General features: G+C 36.3%; 1 long non-coding RNA gene across 1 annotated transcript; it reads left to right on the top strand.

The window, feature by feature from the left end:
- Positions 1–2,748: 2,748 nt before the first annotated feature.
- Positions 2,749–3,921, top strand: LOC135932286 (uncharacterized). The gene is made up of 4 exons (XR_010573398.1): positions 2,749–2,935; positions 3,248–3,386; positions 3,658–3,727; positions 3,811–3,921. It is a non-coding gene; the product is annotated as an uncharacterized LOC135932286 (long non-coding RNA).
- Positions 3,922–5,697: the final 1,776 nt, after the last annotated feature.

Genomic DNA, 5,697 nt, shown 5'->3' with positions numbered 1-5,697 from the left:
TAAAGATAGGAAGGAGTAAACATTTCCATTCTTTAAACATTTGGCCTTCATCCTGTTAGCATTAAATATGGTGGGTTTTGTAATTTGTTGAAATAAATGTTCCTCACTACAGTTGCTGTTTGTGTGGTTAGGTCCACACCTCCTTAGATAACTGACTCTCTGTTAGCATACACCTGACCGTTTTAAACAGTGTGCAGCAGTTTCTCTCAGCAGTAGCATTTTGATGTGGTGAGTATGGCGTTTAAGTTTTATGCTTCATTACATTATTTGCCTGGTTATCCTTTACCATAAACTCAGATACATTTAATCTGCCCATACAGGGTATCAGACAGAAACTTCTCTGTAGCTTGCACTGGATCGTTCTTATTTTTTAGAAAATAGACAAAAACAGCACTGGAATAATCATGAGTGAATGATAATGCAAACCCATCTCTGGTCCCGCTAGGTCTGTGTGTGGCCCTGTGCGCACACCTCACAGTGTAGGGCAGGTTTGTTTGTTACCTTTGATTGTCATATCATCAACAACATTTTCCTATTTTTGAATGTCATCATAATTATAGTGCCCTAGTATTACACGCTGTGTCTGCTTAACATATCAACCCTTACATTGGTCACTTGCTGTATGCAGGTAGTGCTTTGTACTGTCTCTGTGCTGCATGTTGCCTTTCTCTTTGTTGAAAGTCACATCACCCAACTGGGAAGCAGCTGCTTTCACAGAAAAGATGTCCTGTAACTATAAGGGGATGTACAGTGCCTGTTCACTGCACTCTAAGACTAAACTGCATTTTGTACAATTAGCCAACTTCACGCAGTGTGTCCTCAGCCCAGTATCACGACAAAACGTGTAATAGACACGCCAGTCCACTGTGTCCATATCACACTTTGGAGAGTCAGAAGTTGTAATACGTTGTAGTAAGCTGCAGTACCAGCAGAGGGTGATGTTGTATTTCAAGCCAACATTAAAAAAATCACAGGAAAGTGTTTAAGACATTATTACACATTTACATGTAAATACATATTTGCTGTGTAGCATAATTGTTTCTGCAATGTACCTAATCATGCCTACCTTGCTCACTACCGACTTCTTGGCTTTGAATATACTGTCTCCCTCTGCTGGTAATGCAACCTCTGCATGCATGCATGCCCATTTCAGGTTTTGAAGAGTCAAAGCGTGAAATAAACACCGTGGATCAGCGTGTATATTACTCAACATGATATCGGTTTGGTGTCTCAGTCTGGAAACTTAATTTTTTGGAACTTGGCATAATGATATGTAAACTTGCCCCCGTGTCTGCGATCAGACTCTTTTTCTGAGTGGAGCTTTGTATCCTTGTTGCTTATCTGGACCAGGAAACCACAAGTGGCATTGAGACTGCTGAGGTCAGGGACTGCTCTGGCTTGGGAGCCTCTGGTATGGGGACCATGAGATGTACAAATGCTAAAGGGTTGTGTATTTAATTCAGTGATTAAGGGACATTGTTTTAACATGTATTTGTAATTTTTAATAGGATAAAGTCAATCAAGATGATGCATACACAATCCTTCATCAACCTTTCGTCTGTTTTTACAGAGTTGATTTGAATCTCTATACTGGTCTTCAACATATTTCAAAGTTCTCACATGTAAATTTACAACAAGCCATGTGTTTAGATAAGGATATTAAATAATTTATGTAATAATGAATACAATGCTCACTTAGTATACAAGGTGTAACTACAGAGGATTCTATAAATAAATGAAAAAAAGGGAATTTGCCTTCCGGCTGAAGCAAACGTGTTTCTATCTTATCTCTCGGTAGTTTTTGGAATTGCGCAACACTGCAACCTTCTGGATACTGAAACTCCAGCTAGTAAATCACACATCAGTCAACAGTCAAGATAACATGATTAGGAAACTCAGATATGTCTAGGTAATGGGACAGTGGTGTCTATTTGTTCAAACATGAGATTCTTTCATCTGTCTTTCATGCATCTTCAAGTAGATTACAGACGCAGTATGACTTTGAAATGCTTGACAAAGGTCAAGGCATGTGCTTGCAGATGCAAAATCTCAAAAGGTTTTGCATTAATTTTCATCAGACATCACTATAAGAGTGATCATTAAGTCCTTTTAATTACCATGTATACGAGTGTTGCTATTTGTTTTCCTCAGACAGAATATATTTTCTGTGTTTATGCACTGGCTCTCTCTTCCAGCGCTCACATGAAAACAGAAGCGTCGTCAGCACTTCCTTCCTCCACACCAACACAGACCTCAGTGAAGCCTGAGAATCAGAGGCTTGGGTGTATATACCCTTCGCCCTACAGTAATCTACAGTGTAAACTGTCAGCAGCAGTTACACTGTTATTTAGATGTTTTGACCAGTATGGATAAATGGAAACTCGGGTTTGCTCTGCTTCTGCTCCTCACTTCCTGTATGGACAACAAAGGTTTGTAAAACAGTTACTTTTATTTATGTAGGATCGCTTATGCAGGGCATTGTTGTTGTTTTACAGTTAATCTATGTTAGGTTTTATTACCTGTATTTACCAATAAATGTTGGTAATGTGCAAGTGGTAACTTAGCAACTTAGCAGCTCACAAACAGAACTGACTTCCAGTTTTACATATTTCAGCTGGTACGGAGATTCTTATGAAAGTCATTGACAAACAACCAGATGTCACTCGAATATGCAGCAACGAAACGCTGAACGTTATCATGCTGATAGTGTGTAAGATCAGCACACAGAGGAGCAGAGGAGAAGAGTGCAGTCTGCTGTATCGACATGGACAAAACTTTGAGCATGAATGTGACTCCAGGTTTACACTGATGAAAGAAAATCAGACTGTGTTTCTCCACCTGACAAATTTAACACAGGAGGACAGCGGGAACTACACCTGTGAGTGTGTACACACTGGAGGAAGATATAAGCTTCATCTCAATGTAACTGTGGAAGGTAAAGTGTGGATTTAATACCTTTTATAACTGAGACTCACTATATTACTCTGGTTAATGGTAACTGGTATCATAACAATCAACAATGGTTTGTATGAAGCTGGGGTCACCTCGCAACTGCCTACATATCTTAAAAAAAAGCAATTAAATCAACAAAATCTGCTGTTAAGCAGTATAAACAATAAAATTAAAAAAATCACTTAATTTCAAGAACATATTACATGACACTATAGCAACAGAGGCTAATATCATGATGTTGCTTTATAATTAACGAGCAGCTGTAGTGATTTTCACATTTGTTTTTCTTTTCTAGGCATTGAAAGCCATAAAGTCACCACCAGTCCTACAGAAATACCTTTTTCTTTGTCTTTCTTTGTTTTAATTGGAGTGCTTGTAGTCCTAATCATATCTGGAGTCATCCTTGGATTTATATACGAAAGAAAATGCAGCAGGTAAGAGATTATTATAATACGATTAGGGAGTATAATCATATTTACTGAGGCATTCACAATATCTCATGCAAATTCTGTCATATATTATTTAATGTAACATTTATCTTACGCTGACGCTCATCTTATGCTGGTCGATGTGTCGTTATTTTTGTAATTCTCCTGCACAAGCTCTTTATTTAAAATCCACATATATAAAATAAATATTTTTATCTCAGTTCTAAGAAAATGCAGAATTTTTGAAAAACATTTTTTTGGTAAATTGTTTTCCCAGCAGAAGACGACAGGTGCCAATAACCAATCCTGGAATAATAACTGAACCTGGAAACACAGAAGCGTACATGGTAAAATGTTGCACTTACTGCATTTTTTACCTGCTTTTCATTGACTTAGAACTTTTTACTAACTGAGTGTGTTTACTTTGCAGGCAGCGGGAGAAATTGAGCCATACAGTATCTTCATCCAAACAGAAAATGGGCTTTATTCAACTTCTAAAATAAACTTAAATCATATTACTTGAAATACATTTTATGCAGCACTTTTATAATAAGTATCTATTTCCTAGTGAATAAACAGTGAAGCTGGACTTGCAATCTCCAAAGCAATGATGCTTTACTATTAGTTTCACTCATTGTTACATTAGTAGAAGTACAGTTTATTTTAATCTTTTAAGAGTAACGTTTTATATCTGAAACTTAAATATCAAGTCACACTGTCTTGAGTGACAAAATAGACTTTTATAGCACATATTCAGTTTGTTGATTTCAGAGTTGTAATAGCTTTATAGCAATATTTAGATCGTGACTGATGTTGGATGTTTAAGACTGATACTGATACCAATATTTAGTAATTTCAAACTCAGATATTTATTCAAATATACCTATTCTGGTGTTTTTGTCTTTCAGACACACAAAGATAAACAAATTTCCCAAATATTTTTTAAGGTTTAGCTATACATGAGTCCTTACTAAGATAATATCATAATGCAGTTAAAAACAAAATCCTGTTTTTTTTTATTGTCACAACAAGTCATGGATTACTTGTTTGTTCTCTGCCCAGCTTTGCTCGGATCAACCGGTTCTTGTGTTTGGCGTTTCAAACACATCTGTAGCCAACAGGGGATCTGCAGAGTGCCCTCTTATGGACAAACTATGTAACAGTTATGGTTGAATGGTGTTTCTCCCGTCTCTACTTTTAAATTTTTTTATTTATTAGTTAATATAAATACAATATATTGACAAATTGCTTATATTGACTGATAGATTAGCCCAGCTGATATATCAGTTAAATATAAATAAATATAAATATAAATAAATTAATAATGATAATCCAAAACCAAGTTTTTATGTCAAACAGCGTTATGCAAAAATCTTTTTTGAGGCATGGTGCGAGTTCACTACACTGAGATTTGTAACCCACTTTAAACCACTACGTGAAACAATAATTAGCATTTCCGCTTATCGTTATCTAAGTATGGGTTGTTGAGTGTTTCAGGGCTTTTTCAGTTAATGAGCCGTAACCCTGACCTCACACCATCTTCGTGCTTCCTGTATCAACTTCCTCTTCTCACAGACAGATTTTGCTCTTTTGCACTTTACCAATGTTCCCCACGCAGTTGGTTTTAAACAGGGACTCCCCAGCAACAACCACCAAACCTCTGTACACAAGTGCATTTTCCAGGCTCTCTTCCTGGAATTTAATATATATGAAACTACTGAAAAGGCCAACAGGAAAATATTGTGCCTGAAAGAAAAGGCCTTTACTGTTTCGTGAATTGTGCACACATCTGTACATAACAATTTTTTTTTGTTTTTTTGTCCTGTAATTAAAAAAAAATAATCTGAAAAAGACCCTAATAAAATACCTCATGTTAGACGCAAAGTTATTCCTTTACTTTTTTCTTTCTTTTTCTTTTGCCTGCCAACTGCAGACAATTTTAAAACAATCATATTCATTTCATTTCTCAGATTTGCACGTGGTGACCAAAGTTGCACATAGACTTAGCCTACATAAAAACTTTTTATATTTATCCTTTAAGTCTGTTGAATGCCACCAGGGCTACAGGTCAAGAAAATAAAACTAAAGCGGCCATATCACATCTAATTATTAATTTAATTATAATCTATCAGATTCACCTGTGTCTTGATGACAAAGCATAGATACTTACATAATGTTACTTTACACATTTGGCATTTTTGAATGGTTTTTGTGGTGCCTCAACCTTTTGCATATCATGGTGTTTTTCTGGTCTTCCTGACTGAAGCACTTACAGAACGCACACAGGGCTTTTTATGGGCATTTTGTAGCATTTACT

The sequence above is a fragment of the Pelmatolapia mariae genome, linkage group LG23 (genome assembly GCF_036321145.2).
Source record: "Pelmatolapia mariae isolate MD_Pm_ZW linkage group LG23, Pm_UMD_F_2, whole genome shotgun sequence".
Lineage (NCBI taxonomy): Eukaryota > Metazoa > Chordata > Actinopteri > Cichliformes > Cichlidae > Pelmatolapia > Pelmatolapia mariae.
This window is presented reverse-complemented; position numbering and strand designations above follow the sequence as displayed.